At 34.4% G+C, this 24736-nt stretch overlaps 1 long non-coding RNA gene across 2 annotated transcripts; it reads right to left on the bottom strand.

Moving 5' to 3' along the window:
* Positions 1 to 3746: 3746 nt before the first annotated feature.
* LOC141570628 (uncharacterized) lies at positions 3747 to 24634 on the bottom strand. 2 transcript variants are annotated; one of them, XR_012494847.2, is made up of 5 exons: positions 24485 to 24634; positions 13025 to 13155; positions 10398 to 10488; positions 6075 to 6123; positions 3747 to 4211 (listed from the first exon to the last, which is right to left on the bottom strand). It is a non-coding gene; the product is annotated as an uncharacterized LOC141570628 (long non-coding RNA). The 2 variants fall into 2 exon arrangements; XR_012494846.2 differs by lacking the exon at positions 13025 to 13155.
* Between the last annotated feature and the right edge of the window lie 102 nt (positions 24635 to 24736).

Raw genomic sequence — 24736 nt, forward strand, 5'->3', positions numbered from 1 at the left:
TCCAAGCTCCCTCAGGTTGTTAGCAGATTTCATTTCTTTGCTGCTTCAGGATCGAGGCTTTCATTTCTTTTTGGAAGCCACCCTTAGCTCCTAGAGGCTGTCCACAGTTCCTTGCAATGTGAGCTTCTACAACATGGCCACTTACTTCATGGCAGCTTCCTTCAGGGACCATAAGGGCGGGGCATCTCCTCCTCTCTGGATATGGAAACTGAGGTACAGAGAAGTTGAATACAATCAGGCCGTATTCAAGGGAGGATTTGAAACCAGGCCACTTGACTATTAAACTTCCATTCATTCTCATTCTCCTCACTCCTAGATACTTGTTTCCTTTCCAGAATAGTAGCCCACCTAACTCTGGTTAACATGCTAAAATGACATTGGTTGATACTAGTTAGGATTACTAAGATTCCATAATATTCACATTTTAATAATGAATTCTTAAAACTCAAACACCTTCAATTTTTAAAAAATATTTCCAACAGGAGGTAGAGAGAATTATTTGTTGAAGAAAAGAAATTTGATTGGTGCTCATCAAATAAGAAGTGGCCTATTTGCCCTGCTTGTGGATATCCAGCAATAGGCACTGAATTAAATGAGGTGTGATAGCTGTGAGGTGTACAATTAGTGCATACTCTTAGTTTACAGTAATTACGTTAATTCAGCTAGACATTACATCAACCAATTTCAATGTAAATGATCAAAAAAACCAATACTGAAAAGCTTACCTTTAAAGCTAAATTAGAATAGAAACTTTATAAGATGTATTAAAATCAACATTTTCATACCTGGTGAAATAGAGAAATAGGATTTACTGGTATTATTGTCCTACCTAACAAAAATAAAAATTATAAGATTATACCATGAACTAAATAATAAATATTATCAATGGGTATATATTGATGCTGAAATTATGGGGGATTTTTAAGATTTCCTACATTTTCTATATATTAAAAATAAATATCATTTTTGGAATCAGGGAAAAAGTGGTTAAATGTCAGAAAACACTACAGAAGTTTGTGTTCATGAGGAGACGCTTTAATTGCTAAACATGTAAATAAAGCTATTTATCTCCATGTTGTGTTTCTGCATATGTAAATACTTGAACAACTTATAGATTCATTTTATACAGGTACAATTAAGATCTGCTGCTTCTGAAACTTGCTATATAAAAAGCTTAATTTGAATGGATGACTACACTTTACTTTCTTATATGAAGACTTCTCGTTATACTTGCAGTCTTTACTACCAGAGGAGTCAGCAGAGTAGAGGTTAAAAGCCTGGGCTCAGATTTAAATCCCAGCTCCATCAACTAGCTGTGGGACAATGGACAAGCTACTCATAACCTTTGTGGTTCAATCTCCTCATTCATACAATGGAGGCAATAATAACTTCTGTTTCATAGGGTTGTGGTGAGGATTAAATGTATTAAACACTTAGAACAATGAATGCCCCAGATACATGAGTATTTGCTATCATGATTATTACCAAGTTGGAAGCCTCTTCAAAGTAGGAGGGCTATTTTATTTACTCCTCTACAGTACTTACTACTGTCCCTTGCATATAGGAAAACATCAACAAATGATTATAGAATAAATGACAGGATTAATTAACCTGAAAGCTGAAATTAAAATGAGAACTACATAGTCACTAAAACAAAAATTAGAAGGTTTTATGGACTGTCATGTGTGAACTCTCAAGTGTGAATTCTGTCGATATTTTTCTTTGGTTCTCTACTAAGAGCTCTGGGAGGAAGTACCCACTTTTAATTTTTCACTGTAAACGCTAGAGATTTTTCACTGAGGGTACACAAATAAGAAACAAATTTAAAATGTTATTATCCAAGACTCTCTATGAAAGTAAAAGAACCCCAATTCTAATTAGTTCATAAAGAAAAAAAATATGTAAGTGGCTTATATATACCCATAACACAAGAATAGAGGTGCTGAACTGGCCTTTGTGACACCTAGAATCAGATGGGTCAGTTGTTTCCTGCATGCATTCTCTCTCTTGGTTTCCCATCTCACTCTTTGCCTCCTGTTCTGTCCCTCTCTCCCATGTAGCTTTGTTCTCTCCCATTGCAGGCAGATTCTGTGTGGGGTAGGGGACATGGCTTCCAGCAGCCCTAAGTTCACCTCCTCAGATCTTCTCAAATAAAGAAGAGAGAAATCTTACCCAGTATCTCCCATTATAAAACATGCCAGGGAAGGCTTTCTTAGGCCCTGCTTGGGTATTTTACCCACCCCTGGATCAATGATCATGTCTAGGGAGAAGGATTACATAAAACTTACCTCCCCCTCTGGGGTTTGTTTTTGTTATTTGTTTATTTGGACTGGTTGGATTACTTTAGTGAATTCTATATTCCCCCACAGTGCTAAGCCTCTGACGTTGCTCCTCAGGGAGTGTATCTCAGGGTATGTTACTCATTCCATGAGCAGACCAAGCTGTGAAAACTCACTAACGTCTAGAGGTGAGGGGAGAGGTGGTTTCCCTAAAAGCAAGTAGACAGGTAGCCCAGACAGGCTACGGTAGGATGGCCAAATATCCGGCCACTATCTTAACATGTGTCTACTACATGAAATAACTTAAGGGATTTGAGAGACTATATTAAATTATGGAATGCATTACTAACATATGACATAGATACTTAACTAAAAGTATTTCAAAGTAGGAATGTCTCAGCTCTCTATGAGGGTTAGTTGCAGGATTAATACGATCAGCTAACCTCTCCCACGTCTTTCAGTTCAATGATTATAGTCGCAGTACTCTACTTGGAAAGAAGTTAAAGCCTAATATTACCAAAATCTCTCACTACCCCTAATTTTCTATTAAATCAAAATACACATTATTTTGCTATCAATGCAAAACATAGAAATTAGCAGCTTTAATCTTTCTCTGGTTCTTAAGAATCTTCTTGGATTAGCCTGGGGGAGAATGAAGAAGGCTCAGAATGATTACGTGAAACACGGTAAGTATTGATGTACCAAAGGATGTATAAGCCACAGTGAAGGCCAGTTGAAACTGGATGGTTTAAAGTGGAGGAAGTCCAAGAATAATAGCCTTTTCACTCAATTTAAATATTAATGGCACAATACTAATCAACACATACATACATAATATTTCGATGTGCACCAGAACTCTTTACATATGGAATGTTTAAATACATACCTTTCCACATAAATAATGGCCACAGTACCTCGGATATTCACAGTGTGCTGCCAGGCACCGCATGTTTGCAGTTCATTGGATAGATCCTGTTTTATTGAAATCTCATGACTACAGAAGCCACCTGTTTACTAATAATACCTGATAAATTTCCTAGTTAGACAGAAAAATCTTATTTTATTCACAGTTTAGCATTTTAAACTAAACTCTTGACTTTTATTTAAAATCTTTCAACAATTAAAATCTCACATCTAGATGGAAAACACTAAAGAATCTCCTACTAAAGATATATTTCTTCTTTATGAAAAATGTCTTAAAATCTGTAGCTTTAACTAAAAATTGCACATGTCCTTAGAGCCAACATGTCCACTACCAGTAATAAGCAAATTATTATGAACTTAGAAAAAAATCTAGCTACTAGAGTGTTCATTACAGTGTGGTTTATAGCAACAAAAATTTGAAAATAAGTTAAATGTACAATAACAGTAAATTTAAAAATAAAATATGGCATATCCATGCACTATGTTATGTAATCAGTAAAAATTATGTTGTGGAAGAATATATAAAACTATAAAATGATATTCTAAGCTTATAAGGTTTGTTTTAAAAGATAGTTACAAAATAGTATCATCCCATTATTTAAAATGTAAATATACATTTATATATATTTAATGTATTAAACACTAAATACACACACGCACACACACACTCATATATGAAGAAAGAATAAACACCATACATACCAAAATATTAATAATGTCATCTGAGTCTTGGTAGTAAAATTATGGATTAGTTTTTTGTATCTTATATGTGTTTCCTAAATTTTCTATAATAAATAAAGATATCATTCATGTAATAAAAATAAGAAATAAAAATTATTATCCACCACTGAGTCTTTAAGTATTAAAAACACTTGAACATTATTGAGTACTCTAAGCAAGCAATTGTTATTAGATTACCTGTGTTCCTTTGTAGTAACTTCTCTGTGACTTTTCACACTATTCCACAATAAATCCTGGACTTTATCAAAATCCACAGACATATCTGACCTAAATGAAAATTAACAGAAATCTTCAAAAGAGCTATGAGGGACGTAACTTTCGTGAACAGATAGTGAGCACACTGAAGACAAACATCACGTCCTCTTTCTCATCTGAGATTTCACTGCTGGGCGTAACAGTGCTTTGCTCGTACCAGTGCTCAGTCAGGGTTAAATCAATGCTCAATGAATGTGAAAACTCCTTGAAGTCCTGCCTAATTGCTGACAGCACCCTACAGGGTTTGCTATGAGATGTACATACACTGTAACTTGCCAAAATGAGAACCCAAAGCTGATTTGGGGGATTATAATTAAGGACAACTGCCTTTGCTTTGTTAGCTCTGAAGTAGATTTAAAAATAAACAGTGTTGATGCCGGAGTGGGATGTGTGTAAAGAGTTCACATTTGTCATACCTCAGTTGGTATTTTGTAATAAGATTTTAATAGGTACTCCATTTTGATCTCATTTGCTATGATCCAATGTGACTACAATAGGCTGGATAAACTGTAAATCTCCTAGAAGAATGGAGCAGTGCAGAACAACTGTCATGATTTTAAAGTGCCATGCCTTTTGCCTAGCCCATTGTCCAAATATATTTCAACTGCAGACATATTTTCTAAATTAAATTTATTTTTTATCTGTTGGATATGCACAGGAGTCATTATCTTCAGGCGTGCTTTTGCCCTCTCTATCACTTTAGTAATTTGAATCACCCAACAAGTTCACGAAAAGTACGAGTACAGTGAGCATAACAAGTCCTTACTTATCTAAGTCCAGTGTATTTTGTTCACCTAGTTTACTGCCTTACCATCTGCCCTTCACTTCTGGAGGACTTGCAAGAAAGCAGGAGCCAAAGTAAATGCAGATATCCCACTGCTATCTATTTAACTTTCATTAAGTGAGTTGGGGCAGTGCTCAGGCGCCTTCTCAAAACCAGCCCATCATCTAAGAGTATTTACATAAGACTCTTTGCATTATATTCCAACCTCTGCAACATTAGTATTAACTACTGACATCTGCCAAGTCTGACTGGTAAGTGCTTTACAGTATCAATTCATCCCAAGCAAAAAGCATTTCTGAGTGCTGCAGTGCTCTTGTTAATGCCAGTGAGAAGTATCAAGGCTCATATGACACCTAGCAGAAATTAGTACCCACATTCAAAGAAAAGTCTTTGTTATTTCCCAGAGTATTATGTGGACTTTATTGAGATGACTGCATCTGACACCTGCTGTAATATAAAATGCAGCTATAATTAGCCAACTGATGCTCACTGCAGTTTAGGTCGAATCCCTTCTGTGGGAATTATGCTTTAAAATATTCAGAACTCCAAGTGGCTCTCATTACATTTAATTTTAACTTAGAATTAGGTGGTCTAGAAAAAAAAATTTAGGATTGTAATAGCCCCCTGCTGAATGCCACACAGAAATGTGAAAACCCATAGGGTTTTTTCCCCCCTCTAAATTAAAAAAAAAAAAAAAAATGAGAACAGCAGACTACACGAGAGCCTTCAATTGAAGTCTGGCTTTGCTTAATTGTACTTTTTGCACTCATCGGTCTCTCCTCTTCAGAGCAAGCTACAAAAATTGCCTGAATAGCCAAAGAAAAGTTTCCCACAGTCACTGGTCACAGAAAAACACTATTGTCCTTCCTCACAGTTTGATGGACAACATTTCTATAAATGGGTAGCCAGCCTGTCAATGGTACCCTTGCTGAAAAGGCAAAAGAAGAGAACAGATTCTGCCAATATCTGACAAAGCGTGTTAACACATAATCAGGCATTCACTAGTCAGGCAGCTGCCCCTGGGACCTTCGTCACACAGGTGCCTTTAAGCCATTTCCTATTCACAGATAAAGGAAACAAGCACGAGATACCTGGGAAAGGAGCAGTCTATTATGGCTTGCCAAATGTCCATCTTCTGGGCTGTGTGTATAAAAGTAGAAAGAAGAAAAAGGAAACTGTAGTTTCAACTGAAAAATTATAAAACAGCAGAACATTTACAAAACCTATGATTTTAGCTGTGGTAATTTTTTCCTTTCCCTTTCTCTTTATTTTTTCAGGGGGTGGATTTTGTTTGTTTGTATGACATAACATCAGTCATGTCTAATAATAAAGGTCTTTTTTTTTCCTCAGTGGCTTGTCAAATGCATTTGCCCCAAAGCCCCTTCATACACTAATGCTAAAATACTTACCTGGTCCAACTGAGCCACAAAGAATTTACTTGGCCACCTTTGATTTTTTTCTACACACACACACACACACACACACACCTTGTTCCACTTAGCAGATGTCCATTTCAAGATTGGCGATCAATAATATCAAAGTGGTGATGGGGTGAATGATTCTCCAGTAGAGCTGGAACTCTGGACCATCTCTTGAGGAACCACCAAAACACTTTAGAAGCATAATTACCACTGTTCATTTCTTCATATTTGCTTAGACTAAGAACATTGTACTGATCTACCCAGTCAGAGGAAATACCAGACATCAATAGTCCAGGAAGCCAATGGCCCCATTAGTATATACATGGACATTTTCAAATTAAAAATTAAATTAAAATTTAATTAGATATTTTCAAACTAAAATTTCATGATTACTACTTTAAGGTTGTTAAATATAAATTTCCATATTATTTCTTCATTTCCGTTTTACAAATTACCATACTTTCAGAGCCCTTATACTCAAAGTATGGGGCAGACCTGAGGAAAGAACCAGGAACACAGTTTTGGAAAGTGATTAAATCCTCAGGGACCTTAGATTGTCTAAATATGGTCCATGAGATACAATTTGAAGATTGATGTACTCATAACTAACTTTTTCTCTATAAGACCAGGTGATTGGAGAACAACAAAATCAACACAGTGTATAAACCAAATGCCATGAGTTAAATTTCTACTTTTTCAACTAACTTCTTGAATGCTACTTATTTTGTATAGTTTCCTCATCTGTAAAATACAACTGCATTGTTTACCACAAAGAGTTTTGGGAAGTAGTCACTCCTGAAAGTTTTGGCACTTGGAGTGGGAAGAGAGAACATCTGCTAAGTGGAACAAAACCAATCAAGGGTCATGAACACTTTAGAAGGATAACACTGCATTCTCTGACTTAAATGTTTTCTTCTTTATTACTTATTTTATTATTTTTAGAATAAAAACAAAACTTGAGGCTTACTTTAGTTAATAAAACTTTAGTAAATTAGGATTTATTAATTTATAATCCCTACAAATATAAAGACAGGAACCATTTCTTAAATTTGGTTCAATTTGATAATATTTAGTAATTGCTTATATATATAATCATTGCCATTATTGCTACCATGTCTATGATATGCTAGGTACTTTATATATGTTTTATTGTTTAATCTTCAGAACAACTCTCTGAGGTAGATACAATTATTATCACCATTTTACAGATAAGGAAACTGAGGTGCTGGAGTATAGAGTAGTTTAACCTTCCCTACTCCTCTAAGTTGTAGAGATTGGATTTGAACCCAGATCTGTCTCCTTCTAAAGACCATGCTTTTCCTATGAACAAAATAAATTTTCATTAATTCATGATTTGAAAACACAATATGCTCTTTTGTTAGATAGCATATGTACATATTTATATTTTATGATATATGCATGTGTTTTATCACTGTAACAGTTAAATCAACCTCTTATCTCCACATAGAATAACCAAAACTTTTTTGGATAGTTGAATTAGAGTTCTATTTTTCATTACTATTTCTAGGGAAAGAGTTTCCACCAGTGACCTAATTTATACTTGAAAGTTTTGACTAAAGACTACTTATAGCTCAAAAGCGTAGTCTATCTCCTCAATCAGATTAAAGCCCCTTAAGGTCTAAGAAGAATCCCGTCTTCAGCTTTCTCAAGATTTTTTGTGGCAACACATAATCTCTTAGGAATTTCTTCTTTAAGTGTATCCTAAAAACTCCTACAACTTAAAACGCTCTTTTATTCTGGCTTTGGTTGAATCCACAGTTTCTCACTGTTGCCCATCAGGTCTTGTGTTTTAGCCTTGTGTTCAAGTTCATAGAAAAGTGATCATAATGTGCCACTTCAACCTCGAAGCTCACCCTTTACACCAGCTGAGCAAACTTCATCTCTGCTTCTTCCTTGCTCATTCCCATTTCTAGCCTCTTAGTTGTTTTGTCTTTTTACTAGAAATACTCTCTTTCCTTCTTTCTACCAATATAAATCTAATATTTCGTGTTCATCTAATGGTATACCTTTTTCAAGGAAATTTACTTAACTCACGCTATTCAACACTGACCTTTCACCTAATTTCATCTGCCCTTGTTACTTTGTCATGTGGCCTATCACCATTTACTTGAATGATATGATAGTCTGCCTCATCCTCCAGCTATTTCATGAAGCCCAGACCTATAATCACAAATTATAGCCTCCATGGGGGCAATAGAAAACCACGAATCCATAAACAAATGAGTGAAGAATAGAACAGTTTATCCTAATGCTCCATATAATATTCTCTCACATTCAGTCTTTGAAGAAAGCTTTCATCCATTGATATCCCTCTAGTTCTACAGCTAGAAAAGAAACGCATACTCAAATATGGCTTGAACAGACAATGAATTAGAAGAGTTGCCATCTCCAATATTTTTTAGGTCGCTGTGGAACTCATTAGTGCACTAAAGATTTCTGGTTTTCCTCTCCCTGAGCAAATAAGGGGATTGCCGTTCTTGACTCCATCTGAAGTTAGCACGGCCATCTGATTTGCTTTAGTCAATTAATGTGATCAGAAGTGACAAACATCACTTCTAGGGAGAAGCTTTAATAGTTTTGCTATTTGCCATTTTACTTTTTTCTTTCTGCAGTAATTGTGGAAGAACGGAGGTGGAGCACCTTCCTCAGCCAGGGTCTGTAAATGAGGATAGCAGAGTCCCCCGCAATTCAAGATGGACATGTAACAGGAGCAAGAGACAAACTTGTCTTGTTTTAAGACACTAAGATTTATTACTGCAACATAGCCTGTCCTAGCTGCCTGATATAATAGCTTACTAAGGTCAAGATAGGACTCAGAATATGAAGATATCAAGAGAATATCAAGAGAAGACTGATAAGCAGAATGACTGGCTAAATTAAAGCATCTTCAAATATGATCCAGAAGTATATAAGGTTAGGCATTTCCTTTCTTGGTGAAGAATCAAACTCAATAGATCCTTCAAATAGCTTCTTGCTGTTTGCAATTCCTTATCTTTCTCCTCTTTGGTATCCATCATACCTTCAAAGTCTGCATATTATTTTGGAATTATACTGATCACAAACTCCACTAAAATCTTAACCACCGCTAAGTTTAGGGGTAAATTTCCATAACTTTCATATATATATGATACCTTTATATATATATGATATATATATTTATATATATGATATTTTATTGTTCAATTAGAAATATTATGTATAATATTTCGAATTGAATATTCAATTAGAAATTTAATTTCTAATTGAATATTAAATTTAATTTCTAATTGAATATTAAAATATCATTGGTGTCCTTGTAGGTGAAGCTGCTAAATGATATGCATATTTTGGGTATCATTTTGCTGTTGGTATTTTCCAGGGAGTCAGAATAAGAAATCAGAGATCTGACTTTACTAATCTACTTAAGCTTTTACCTACTTATGGCGTAAATATACATTATTTAAAACTTTATTTATTATTTTATATAGTTATGGCATAAATATACAGTTTTAAAATTTATTTTTCTTATACCAGTATTTGTTTAAAAAATACTATATATCTAAAGTTGCAAATATGAGAACCTACTGAGTATGCTTATTTTGTTTTTATTTTTATTCATTTTTATATACCAATATGCTGACAGATACATTCCCCTATGACTACATTATTCACCACACATAAGTATTATACAGTTATGAATAATGAAATGATTAAAAAGCATAATGAAAGAACAGCACAACTGTTTTTTATTTGTCACTCTTGAGGACTCATTGCAATATTTCCTGCTCCATATTAAGTTTGAGAGCTTCTGAGAAGTATTCTTAGAATTCTGATCTTTTGGAAAGAATAATGATTCAATTAGAGTTTTTTTAATTGTGATGATTACTTTATGATAATGATCTTATATGGCTAAGATTTGCACTTACGTTGCACTTAGATGCAGCATTTCATTTAAGCAAATTCCAAGAACCATTCATGACTTTATTATTGTACCTGATTTTTGCAAGTTCTTTATCCAAGAACCTCTTCATTCTCAGTTGGATGGGGATGCTATTTGATAAAGTACAGTGATAACCAGTACCATCTGCAAAACATGACAAAATGAAGACTATCAGAACCATTTGAAAGCAAACCAGAAATCCCCATTTGTAGTCTTAAGTAATCCACTTTGGAATTGGTTCAGAAACCAGTCTTTCTGAAGTGACCTGCAATTCCCTTGAAATTTCATTGGAAAAACTGAGACTTTAATAACACATGTAATATTAAGGCATTAGTATCCTCCCACAATAGAGGGAGGGAACTAAGGTTATATTATCATCACTAATATCACCATTTCTAATAATATCCTCCTAGCTAAAGACAAAAGCTAGCCAAGTTGCTGATAATTTCATTCATTCTAGTAGCAAGACATGAACAGAAATAGCATTTGAAATGAATTGTTCATTAGAGTGATTATAGAAAAAAGTTCATTTTGTAAAAAGATAACTTTAGCTTTTTTTTTGCCATCCCCATTTAAGATATTTAATTTATCAATGCTCGTTTAACCAATATTTATTGAACCGTGATTGTGTTATGAAAATGAAATCCATGGCATTGCATAGAAGGCAGATTAGGCTGTATGTCATAGGAGCAGCACAGACTATGCTGGCTCTCTCATGGAAGCTTCCAGTTACATGGGCCAGAGAAGGCTTGGTGGGATAGGTGACTCTTAAGCTGAGTCTTAAGAAATAGGTAAGATTTCAGTTGGTGTAGGTGAGAGTAATAAAACAGACAAAATGAATGCAAGGGGAGGGGGGCAACATGGGTACCAAAGAAATGAGTATACTGTAGTAATTTGCAGACCACTTATGCAAAAGGGAAGTATAAAAATAGGATGTTTATAGTCGGCAGAGTCAGAATTTTAGTTGTTGATGGTGATGATGGGTTTTCTTTGAGGGGAGCGTAGTTGTAGTGAAGTTTCCCTCCTTGGAGAGAATCAAATCAAATTCACAGAGGAAGCAGAAAGGAATGCTATGAGTTTAGCCTTGGAAATAAAAAGTACCTCTTCCTTAGCGATAGGACCAATCCTCTTTACTAAAAAAGAACATCTAAGGTCACAAAATCTATTGTGTGTGTTTCCATGCTTTCTCCCTTCTCTCTCTAAAGTATCTCAGCCTCCAGACCTATCTTTTCGTGAATACATACATTCATTTCAACATTTATTGAGCACCCACTGTGTGCCAGGGATTGTACTAGATGTGGTGCATGCAAAGCTCAATCAGCTCTATCACTTTTGACACAAGCATGGTGCCTGGCACATGGTTGATACTTAACAAAAGTTTGCTGCTTTAAGGTAGAGAAAAGGAAAAATGAGAAAGCACAACTAGTTATCTGAATTTCTCAGTAAAGTAGGATGATTATTATCTGGTGAGAATGGAAAGGGTAAGTAGTGAATTAGATGTGTAAGCAGAGAGACCTGAAGTACCTGTGAAGGGAAGTGTGTTAGGGAATAAATGGGAGATCAATAGCAAGACTGTCAAGCAGGAATGAGAACCCAGGTGGAGTAGGATAGATTGATTTCGCAGTAGGCCACAGTACACATAGTGGTATGACTTTCTCCAAGAATACTATTTTAACAAAGTTCTCTATAGTACAGGAAAAGGATCAGGGAAACACATAAGGGTAGGGTTATGATTGACGGTGAGGATTGGCATGGCAGAGAGGTAGGGATTTAATAAATGTAAAATGGAGTTTCTCATTTTACTAAAGGTAAGCCATCTCTCCCCCAAATAATGTGGTGTTTCATATTTCCCCCATATTCTTAAACCCATAAAAAATGAATTAGTATATTCATGTCCTTTTCTAAAATCGCATTCCAACATGACTTGTGAAATAGTTGTGTCATTAATAAACCTGTTTTAGAATTGTTTCATTTATATCAGAATATTCACAGAAGAGTCCTCTAATGATAAACTCCTATCACAAATTTTCATAAAACTATACAAAGGTTAAATACAATGTTATAAAATTAATATTAAATATAGTTATTTTTCTAATGTGAGATTTGAAAATCCCATAAAATCTATAAATTCTTTTTTTGAATAAATGGAAGACCCTTTCAGAGGACATTAAATCTACACAAGTTAAAGAATAGTCTCCACTGATTGAGCTACTACCATGTTCACTTATGCTGCTCATCTAGTCAGAATTTGCACAGCCCTTGTATCTACCTATTTGAAATGACTACAAGAAAATATGGCAAACAGCATTAGCTTATTCAAAAATGATATAATTGAATATATCACAATTCTAAAACTCTATGGCAGAATTAGTATCTTTTATTTTAAATCAATTTTCTGACACTTGGATTTTCCTCAGTTTAGATGGGTTCCTAGTCTTAGATGGAAAGAAGCTGACAGACTCTGGTTGTTCTCAATTCCTCTCTTTAGGAACCCAGGTTAAATGGTCAATAGGAGCTGTTATGTAGTTGTCAGGAAAACACCATTGAAGAGGATAAGAACTCTAAAGCTCTTTAAGCATGTAGAATATCTTTTCCTTTGGGAACTCCAAATGTCTCAGGATAGGACGGGGTTCACTACTTGTGTGGTTAGACTCCATACAACCCAAGGATGGGTCTGTACCTGGCCTGTTCATGGCTGGATCTCCATTGCCTTCCAAAGTGTCAGAGGAGGAAGCCAGGAAGTCCAGAAATAGTTATCGTCAATTGTAAGTAACAGCATTCTCTTCGGCAGTATCTTGAAAGGGTCATGCACTGAACAAAATACCTGCACTTTAACAACTGTCTTAATAATAGCACATGTTATTAAACACCAAAGAACTTTTGGAACTACTCACATTAAAAAAATTTAGAAAATTGCATTCAAATTACAGGTAATCTACATATGAAATCACTTGCAGTTAATGTGTTGCTTAATAGGCATACATTTGTTCATGTAAATTGCGGTTGTTGTTTTTTTTGGTTTTTTTTGGCCCATGATATAACTCACCTTTTGGAAAAAGTTGTTTGTAAAACTGTATTTTAAATTCCAATATTTATTTATTTATTTGTTTGCTTGTTTAATTGATTTCTGAGACAGATGTTGCTGCTGCCTGGGTGTAAGGACAGAAGGTAAACCCAGCTTGAAGCGTTTTGTTTATTATCATCACTGTAATAACTTAAAGTAATAACAAAATAGATAATACAGTTTATTATCTTCAGGGAGATTTTCCAAGTGTTTTGGAACCCCATTTGTAGTGACAAAAATAAATTAGATGAAATGGGCCGAAAAGAGAGCTCTCCATCTGAGAGTTCAAAAGATGAATTCTATGACCCTTCAGTTATTGATAATAACAATAATTTGTCTTGCTACTTCAGTTTATAGTTTACAACATGATTTCACGTGATCTATCACAATTTATTTGAACAACTTGTACGTTAAGTCATGCAGCTAATATTAGCCCATGGATTTTTTTCTATTTCCTTGATTATTCAAGCAATTCATGGTCACTGCAGAAAATTAAAATACAGGAAAACATACAAAGATCACTCTAAACCAATCACAGTTAATATTTTGCTGAATTTCCTTTCAGTCTTTTTGCTATTAATCTATTCCAGTATTTGAATTAACACTCCACATACATTTTATTATCCCATTTTTTTCTTCTAATATTAGAACAAGCATTTTCCCACTTTAAATATTATTTGAATAACAACATAAGATACTTATGGTTTTAACATGTATAAATAGAAAGACATTTTAGATATCTTCATGTTCAAAACGTTTTTGTGTGTATTTCAGAATCCTTTCTTCGGATAGATTAAAAGACTACATTTATGAAATACTAGAAGAAGGCACAGGATCAGAAGGGATTTTATTTTATATAGGCACTCTAATTACTTTTGAGAAAATCTTATTTTTACAGTCCTTAAAAATCTATACAACGTTTTCCTTGCATCTCTCTTAAATTTTAAACATAGAAGCCCTCAAATCAGTTTGCGTTCTCTCTTATTATGTTTTCCGGTGAAGAAAGAAAACATGTACGTAGTTGCTATCGTAGTATAATGAGATATTTAAAGAATATCATCAACTTTATCATTCTCTTCTCAAAAAGATAAAGATAGTAATAATAATAGTAGCAAACAACTTTACTGAGTGAGTTCTCAAACTCACTAGGTGCGTGGGACAGCATGCTAGCATTTTAGCTGCATTAACTCAATAAAGGTATTGCATAATTGAGAAAAGAGATGAAGAGTAATCACCTGAACAACTAGGTGTAATGAGCCAGTTTATTAACACAGGATATAGGTTTAGACTTCCCTTAAATAAATGTAGAGTATAAGAAAAACTGCTGCTAGTCAACAGGGAGATACACCAAGAGACCCCCTTCTGATCTGGGAGGATGTTGTATAATCTCTAGTTAGAAACCATTAAAAATGGGAGAGGAAAACAATTGCGAAAAGGAATGAATGATACAAGATAGGAAAATTGAGTTCATGAACTCATCTTTGAAAAAGTTCTACTACCTCATTGCTGAATATCACTACAGTCACCTTCAAAGTACTCCCTTTGGGAAGCCATGCACTGATTCCAGTGTCTAGTTCATACTTCAAAGCAATTTTGGAACTATTTCTGGAATGGCCATCAGAGCTGTCATTGTATTACCCTTGATGTCCTGAATGTCATCAAAATGTCTTCCTTTCAATATTTCCTTTATCTTTGGGTAAAGAAAAAAGTGATTGAGGGCCAGATCAGGTGAATAGGGAAGGTGTTCCAACACAGTTATTTGTTTACTGGCTAATAATTCCCTCACAGACAGTGTCCTGTGAGCTTGTGCATTGTCGTGATGCAAGAGCCATGAATTATTGGTGACAAGTTCAGGTCGTCTTTTTAACGCAGCCTTTTCAGCATTTCCAAATAGTAAACTTGGTTAACTGTGTTGTCCTGTTAGTACAAATTCATAATGAATAATCCCTGTGATATCAGAAAACATTAGTAACATCGTTGCAACAAGGTTCACGGACCTAGTTGTCAGACCTTGTAGGTTCACTTTTCATTTCTTGCATTTTAAAGTAATAGATGGCTGAAAATAGAAGAGGTAAGGATGGGAATATCAATAAGAATCAAAGAAAGGAATATAATCAAATAACTTGAGAAATGTGGTTAAAAAGAATGGTAGGCTTATTGTATGTTTAATCACTCTTCTGAGAAAAAAGACTTTTTAAATGTAATTTCATATTCACAACTCTATGAAGTAGGTGGAATCATCCCCATACAATCCAAGGGAGATATTGGCCAGCACATGTTTGACAGAATATAGAAGTCTGGGTTACATGTAATATTTTCAAAGAGATAAAGGAGGAAATCAACAAGCAAACAAAAATAGGTGATAAAACATACACATTATCCTAACAGTTAAGAAAAAAACCAATTAAACATCTTAGAAATAAAAAAAACTATATTTAAAATAAAGAACTCAGAAGATAGGCAAGATATCAGAGAAAACACAGATGAAAAGCAAATTCATGAGCAGGAAGATGGAACTGAGAAACGCTCCCAGCACCGGGATATAAAATGACAAAATATGAAAGAAACGTTAAGGGACATTTAGGATACATATTTTCAGGAGGAAGGAATAAAGAGAATGGTGGGTGGGCAATATCTTAACAATTTGGCAGAAAATTTTTAAAAAGACTTATCTTCAGATTTTAAACACTGATCAAATGCTAATCAAAATTAATTTTTAAAAACCTCACATCTAAGCTCATGAGGAAACTTGTGAAAAGTAAAGTAAATCATCAAGCTTCTGTAGAGAAAACACGTACTACGTTAAGGAATGAGAAAAATGTTGTCATTAAATTTTTCATCAGTAACACTAGAAAACAAAACAAAACAAAACAAAAAACTTCCAAGTTATTGAGATAAAATAACAAAACCTGAACCTTGAAATCTTTGACAAGTCCAACTATTACACAAGAGTGATGACAAAATCTTTTCAGACATAAAAGAATATAGAAAGCTTAACACCCACAGATCTTTGCTTTAAGATGTTTAGAGAAGTGAACTTGTAATTGTAGCTCTTGAAGCAAATTTGGTATCAGAACCACTCATTTAAATGGTGTTAAATCAAAGTCAGGAGGTAAACTTTTCAGAATAGTAGAAAATTAAGAGGTAGAGCCATTGTGAAGGACACCTGGAAACTGTCTGTGCCTTGCCCAACTCACTTTCCCTACCCTTATGAAAATGTAGCCCTGCTGGTATAACACAAGTTTGGCTTTCCTGCTGGCTAAGCACAAATTTGGCTTTCTCAAATCTGGAGGATGTTACCTGTGGTAGTGTTAAAATCAATGCATGACCCATAAGGGAATCAAAAGGCCTAATAAAAGCAGTGATAGACCTCTACCTCTGAGCAAGATGAAGTAACAGGGTCCAGATTTATCCTTCCACTTAAACAACTAGGGGAAAAAAGCAAAAACAGAAAAAAAGGGCAACTGTTTTCAGACATTGGATAACAGGAAGCATAGGACTGTGATCCCTGAGAAAAAGAACAAAATAAGTTTAACCCTACAATTGCACCAGTTTATTGCCTATAGACAGTTTCCAGTCTGCAACTCAGAGAGACAGAATGCAAATAAACCTAGTCGTCTCACTGGATTGAGGAGACAGTGAATCAGAGTTTGAGAAGCCAATGCAGCTAGAGTTTATGGGACAGAGTACTAGAGAAAAGGGAGTTCTGCAGAAAAAACAAGTTCTGAAGATTTGCAGCAGGGTCCTCCCAAGTCTGTGGTTGAGTACCAATCTAGGTATGTGTGAGAGGAAACTATCCAAGCCTGGAAAGTAATAGGCAGAACAATTCCCAGTGCTCACACAGAGATGAAAATTGTGTTCTCACCAACAACCATAGAAAGCTCTTGCAATGCAAGGGGCATTACATAGAACACTCAGAATGGGTATCACTTTAGTTGTGGGGCTAAATTAGCCCTGACCTAAGATTGCTCTGGAAATGCCAAGACAAAGCTTAAAAATAAGCCTCAAAAGCATATAACTGATTATATGTAACTTAATTGCATATCAAAATAAAATCCTATTTAAATTAATGCTTCAAAATTCAGAAACAAATATTGTAAAATTTACAATATCTGGCAATCCAAAAAGTTAGGAAAATATGACTCATAAAAAATGTGATTGTAAGAAAAATCATTCAGTAGAAACAGACCCAGAAATAAAAGATTTTGTGACTAACAAAGATATTAAAATAGTTAATATAAATATGCTATGTATGTTCAAGAAAACACGAGGAATCATGACCATGATGAGGATATGGAGGATATAATCAAGATTCAAATGGAACTTCTAGAGTTCTTACAATATAAGAAATAAAAAATGCACTGGATGAGAATTAGAACAAATTAAACACTTCAGAAGACAAAGCCAGTGAACTTGAAGACATAGCAACAGAAACTATCCAAAATGAAGAACCGAGAGAAAAAAGAATGGAAAAAAAATGACTAAACATCTGAGACACTATCAAGTAGCTTACTTAACATATGTGTAATTGGAGTGCCCAAAGGTAAAGAGAGGAGGTGATAGAAAAAAATATTTGAATGAAAGTTAAAACTTTCCAAAATTTATGAGAAGTACAAACCCAATCCAGGAAGCTCAATGTGCCCCAAGTGGAATAAAAATAAGAAAATTATGCCAAGGCACAACATAATCAAAATGGCTGAAAACAATAAAAAGAAAAATGTTAAAAGCAGCTAGAGGAAAAAAGACGCATAGAGGACCAAAGATAGGAATTACAGCAGACTTCTTGAGACACAATGCAAGCCAAAAGATAATGGAGACACATCTCTAAAGTACTGAGAGAAAAAGACTGCAGTTTTCTTTGCCCAGAAAATATATTAAAATGGAAAGCAAAATAATTTTTCAGAAAAACAAAAAACAAAGGGAAGTCATTGCCAACAGAGCTTCACTACAGGAAAAGTTTAAAAAAGCTCTTCAAGCAAAGGGGAAATGATACCAGATGGAAATTCCACACAAAGAAATGAAAAGCACCAGAAATGACGAATATGTGGGTTAACAAAAAAATACATTTTTTTCATTCTTTGGTTTCTTTAAAAGAATTATACACAGCTAAATAACCATTTTGTGTGGGAGGATATAACATGTAGATTTTCTTAACTATTCTTGTTTATTTTTCTGTATTAACTTTAAAATGAACTTTCCAGTTCCAGAAACAATATTTGTTGATATTTTTATTGAAATTGCACTAACTTTATACACTAATATGGTTACAACTGTCAACTTCATGATATTTAATTCTTAGCCAAGAATGTGGAAGGTCTTTCAATTTGTTCAAGTCTACTTTGAGTGTCTCAGAGGTATTTTACAGTTTTCTTCATATAGATTTTGTACATTTATTGGGAAACTTAAACATTAAATATTAAGAACCACTGACTTGTGAAAATGAATTGGAAATGAAGACAAAACTACCTCTGAAATTAAAATATAAGTCAGGTAAAGTGGGACTTAATTTGTAAAGCTTGATTTATATGATTTTCCAAAGAAAATGTATTTTTAATATAAGGTAAGCATTTAAAAAATAAATAAGGGTGATTAATAACTATAAAAAATACAAGAAGAAATGAAAAATGTGCCTTTATTCCCTTGGATGAGCCATTTTCTTTAGTTAGTCTATCTTCTACTAAAATTAATAGTTCACATAGTTTTTCTACTTCTTCTACCAACTGCTGAGAGAAGGGTGTTGAGGTCTCCAAATTGTAAATTTGTATCTTTTTTTCAGTTGTATTAGTTTTGCTTCGAATATTTTGAAGATCTGTTTTTGGTGCACAAACAGCATTGTTATGTCTCCTAAGTGAATTGACCTTTTTAACATTACAAACTTCTCTTATGATATTTACATTGTCTCGTATTAAAATAGTCACTCTGGCTTTATTTTTATTGGTATTTGTATAGTATATTTTTCCATCGTTTTTTATCTTCATCTTTATATTTAAAATGGGTTCCTTTAGTCAGCATATAGATAGATCTTAATTTGTAATCAATCTGTCAAGCTGTGTTTAGATCATTCACCTTTAATGTAATTATTGATATGGTTGATTAAAATCTATTACCTTGATAGTTATTTTCTATTTGCCCTGTCTTTGTTTCTCTCTTCTTTTTCTGACACCTTTGAATTATTGTTATGATTCCTTCATATCTCCATTATTAGCTTATTATTCATATTTCTTTTAAAAATGTTTTAGTAGTTTCCTTAGGGCTTATAATTTTCATCTTTAATTTATCACCATCTATCTTCAAATAATATTATATTGCTTCATGTTCAAGTATACAGTATAACTATATGCTTACAATTCTCCCTCCCAATTTTTAGGCGATTGTTGTCACACATTCAATTTTTTGTATATGCTATAAACCCCAAAATTTGCCACTATTTTTGCTTGAACAGGTAATATCTTTAGGACAAATAAAGAAAACATGTTTTCTATATATCACTTTATTTTAACCGTTTCTTAAGATCTTCATTTCACTGTGTAGATATACAGTTCTTTCTGGTATCACAGTCCTTTTGCCCGAAAAACTTCCTTTAATATTTCTTATAGTGCAGGTTTGCTGGTAATGAATTATCTTCATTTTGGTTACTTAAAAACATCTTTATTTCTCCTTCACATTTGAAAGGGAGATGTGGAAACTAATTTTCCTTTCCTTGAGTGTGGGCCAGACACAGTAACTTGCTACTAACAAACAGAATCAGATGGAAGTGACAATGTGACTTGAGAGACTAAGGCAGAGTGGCTTCTGTCTTCCTCCACAGTGGGTGATAGGACCATGAAGAAATGTTTGTTGATTTAAGCCACTAAATTTTGGGGTAATTTGTTATTGGAGTTGCCTGGGTTTCTTGGATCTGTGGTTTGATGCTTTCATTATTGTTGGAAATGTCTCTGTCCTTATCTCTTGAAATGTTTCTTCTGCCCCAAACCCTCTCTGTTCCCTTTTAGGGATTCCAATTACACGTATGTTAGACTGCGTGGTGTTGTCCTGTAGTGCTCGTATACTCTATCTGCAATTTTAAATACCTGTTAATCAGCCTCATCATGCCCCCCTTAAAGACACCAATCCCAACTGAACAGCACCCCGTTTTCTGAGGGACTCCACAGAGATGTTCTTCAAAGGTCCTAAATTTTAATAATTCCAAACTCTTCCCTTTGTTCCCCCAGCCCTAGAGGGGTTAGCCGCTTCCTGAATTTGCTATTTCTGTGATATATTACTGTTCCTTGCTATTTTTTCAGTTAACAACTTATCCTAATTAATAATTTGTATTAAAATTTTCTCTGTTAAAATAACAGGTATGGTTTCTGTCTCCTGAATAAACCTTGACGGATTTGGAAACTGGTACAGAGTCCCAGTAAACAAATCCTCAAAGTTGGAATTTTGAGATTGGTTTAGTTGTGTCCTTGGACTTGACTGTAGTGCTGAGCGCCTTGCTAACAGAAAGTGGAATGTTGTGCATGACATGGCAATACAATTAGTCAATATTACTCCAACTTACTTAATCATGGAAATTTTTGTTGAAAGAAGCATCTTATAGGACTAGTATTCAGCACAACAAACTTTGGAAATGCTGGCTTAGCCATACTTCTCTATTGAATGTATCCTCCCTAAACACATCAATCACATTGCCGCTCATGTTTCATCTAAACTGAGAATCTGTACTCATCATCTGAGCCTCAAGCCATGTTTTACATCAAGTGTTTAGAGCTTTTTCCTAATACTGAACACAAATACCTCCTCAAAGGAACTAATTAGTTCTATTACTTTATACATGTCTCTAATATGTCACATTACATCATAGTTATTTGTTTACATACATGTCTAGCCCACTAGAATTGGAGCTCTTAGAGATAGAGACCTTGTCTGCTTCATCTTTGTACCTCCAATGCTGATCAGAGTGGCTGGCATATAGTAAGTATAACTAATTTGCATGCATATCATTCATGAGAATGGTTATGGAGGCTAGCTATATTCATTCATTAAGAAAAATTTGCGCACTTTGAATTTGTTATTCCAGAAGAAGATAAATAGACATGCTTCATTATTTGAAATAAATTTGTTTATAGCATTCTTACTATGTGTTACAATTTCCCTCTCAAGAGTAGAAACTTGTTTGTTTGTTTGTTTGATTCTTTCTTTCTTTTTTTCTTTCTTTCTTTTTTTTCCATTTTACAAATCTGTTCATCTAAGATAGGCAAATAAGTTCAGCTCAACAAGCATATACTGAGCAATTACTCTGCCAGGAACCCTGCGAAGCCTTAAGTACACAAATATGATACACATAAATGCTCACAGTTCAATAGGGAGACAGATTCCCAGTCAAATAATTTCAGTATCAATGTGATAAGTACAATAATGGAAGTATACATGAGTTGTAGGAGTCATTTAGTAAAGAAGATATGATCATGATGAGAAGGAATATGAGGCAAGACTTCCCAGGGATTTTTGAGCTGGAGTTTGAAGGAGGAACAGGAGTTCCCAAGCGGACAAAAGGCAGGGGCATAAATAAAAACATGGAGGCAAAAAATAGTAAAGCTTTGAAGAAATAAAAACAGTTTCAGGAGCATTAAGCACCAGATGGTTTGTGGAAAAAAATGAGGCTGGGAATTTAGGTAAAGGCCAGTCATGAGAAGAGCCTTAGTTGCCATATTAAGGAAATTGGACTTATCCAATGGGCAATAGGGAGCCAGAGAAGGCAAATTTTCTGCATTAGGAAAAAATTGTATTACCATACATTAAACAAACATCTTTTGAGCACATATAATATCTCAGACATTTTTCTGGGCACTGGATTATTTAATAGAGTTGTGCCTTTAAAGCTCTTCATAAAGGACATTTTTATTGATAAAGTACATAGCCTAGATTTCAATGACCGTTTCTATCCTCCCAATTGATTCTTAGCATAAACTTGCAAGACAGTATTTTTAATTCTGCTGCTAATGCCAAGACCAACACTTTGAATCATTTCTGCCAAGCAGCAGATTTTTCAGCAGCCCATTTTATAAACTGTAATTAGCCTTCTATAAAGGGCGAATTATTTCCTTTATTCTCTTTCTAAACTTCATAGCTTTCATCATATATTATTATACATTATTATCTACATATTTCTATGTAACGTTAGTCCAAGGAAATCCACATCTTTTCATCTTACAAACTCTTGTTTAAAATAAACAAGAAATTTAAAAATGTTTTCCAAAATGAAGGTAATGGGCATCAGGAAGGAGTAAAAAAGGTCCCTGGAAAGAAGAAATATGCACAAAAGAATTAAAATTCAAGTATTATCTATACTAAGTATTATTAATACTAAGATATAAGTGGATCTGGATAGCAAAACAATTATTTTGTGCATCTGTTAGCAAGATATGTCCTAAGGTATCAGAAAACCTAAGAGAGCTAGTAAGGGCGTTTTGCTTAGTATAAAACTGGATGTAATTAAGCATGTGTAGTATGATTTAGTTGGTTATTTTTCGCCTCAAAAAAAAAATCCAAATAAATTAATGTTAATTGCGTCTTTGCTTTTTTTTTTTTTTTTTTCATACTACTTCGGCTTATGAAAGGTGTCACATTCCACTTTTGGATATCGGGATAAACCTGTGTAGAAGTCAAATAGCCATCAATTAATTCTATATTAGGAGTTAAAGGAAGTAAAACTTGAAATTTCAAACTCAGTGATGGCAAAGAAAAGAATGAGCAGTACCTTATTTATTAAAGAAAGTATTCTTGTAATTTACAAAACGTGTTCTCAAATGGATTTCATACAGTGTGCTGAATATTAGGGAAGAGGAAACCCACAAAACTTTACACCTAGACGAAAACAAATCTGAAACTGGTTGCTAATTTGTTATAAAAACAAAAACTTCTTGTTAACCCATGACAATTATTCTCCCTAACTAAAGGGAAGCAGAGGCAAAGAAAATATACTAACTGTGCAAGGAACCATGACTTTAGGTTAGATATGGGGATGGGTGGCTTGAATGATATAAGGTTGCTCAATTTGGGATTAGATAGTCTTGTGAAATCTTTTTCTGGATGTCTCTAGACACAGGCTGGATAATAAACTGTCTATCTCACTACGAACAAGGGAACAGACAAGATTTCTCAAGATCCTGTCAAGCCCAGAGATCTTTAGAAATGAAAGCCTAATTAAGAGGCTCCCTAGAGACAGGTCAAGGGAGTTCTTTTATCCCTCCTGCCCTTATCCCAGTTCCCCGATGCCTTATTCCTCCCCTTTCATTCACCATACTCTAAAACTGAAGACTACACATTGTGCAAGTTTCCACCTTTGCTTCCTCTACTGTAAATTCATTAGACTATTAGAATTAAGAATTTTAAATGCCTCGTCCCTTATCTCTAAACTGTTAATGTTTATTTTTAACTGTTTTTGAATACAGCTGACCACTAGAACTTCTTCTAAAACTTGTTTTTTTCAATTGGACAACTAAATTTAAATAATATGTTAGACTGATTATGGGATACAAAGTCCTTCAAATATCTTTTAATAAAGCTACCCAATAAATAATACTTTGTCAAATTTCAGTTCGGATTTGTCTTCCTTCTACTATCAAAGATTGTATTGCATGCAATTATTTGGGTTGAAATCCTGTTGGAATTATCTTGACAGTGTTTCACTTCTTTGAAAGTTTTAGGGTGAACATCTCTATCATAACAGCCAGAGAATAGCAACTGATGCACGTTTTAAAACTTTACATAATTACTTCGCAGATTTAAACTATCATTCCCTTGATAGTGAATGAGGCATAATAGAGCATTGTTTTTACATCCTCCTCTCACTCGAAAAAGTAGTGACGTTAATTTGTGTAAGTTTTTAAAAATCTTGTAGTGATGAAAACGTTCTCTCAAAATACGCCAATTCTGTGTGAAAGAGTTTTTCAATGTTTAGAAATACGTGTGGGGCACCACTGCATCCCTGACCAGCGATCTTTCCCCCGACCACTCCACAGCGCCATGTTAAAATTTCAATTTATAATTTGGGACTAAAATTCTGCCATTTAACTGTAAGTTTCCTCTTACCAACACTCATAAGCAACATGTAAGAGTCAAGAAAGACTTCACGATGCACTCAACGGACCACGATTGCAATCACCATCCCCAAAGAGTGTGTCCATCCTTGCCTTGGCAGGTGGGCAATTAATTACCAGCTCCCAGTCCGCGGCGTAAAGCTATAGCTGCATCTGATTGGTGCATGTGCTTGTCAGTCACATGGAAAGGGTGGGACCTCAAAGTTCCGCTCTAAACTAGACGCAGTCTTTTTACATCATCCCG

Source organism: Rhinolophus sinicus, chromosome 3 (assembly GCF_057876585.1).
Source record: "Rhinolophus sinicus isolate RSI-liver-muscle chromosome 3, RSI-T2T, whole genome shotgun sequence".
Taxonomy (NCBI): Eukaryota; Metazoa; Chordata; class Mammalia; order Chiroptera; family Rhinolophidae; genus Rhinolophus; species Rhinolophus sinicus.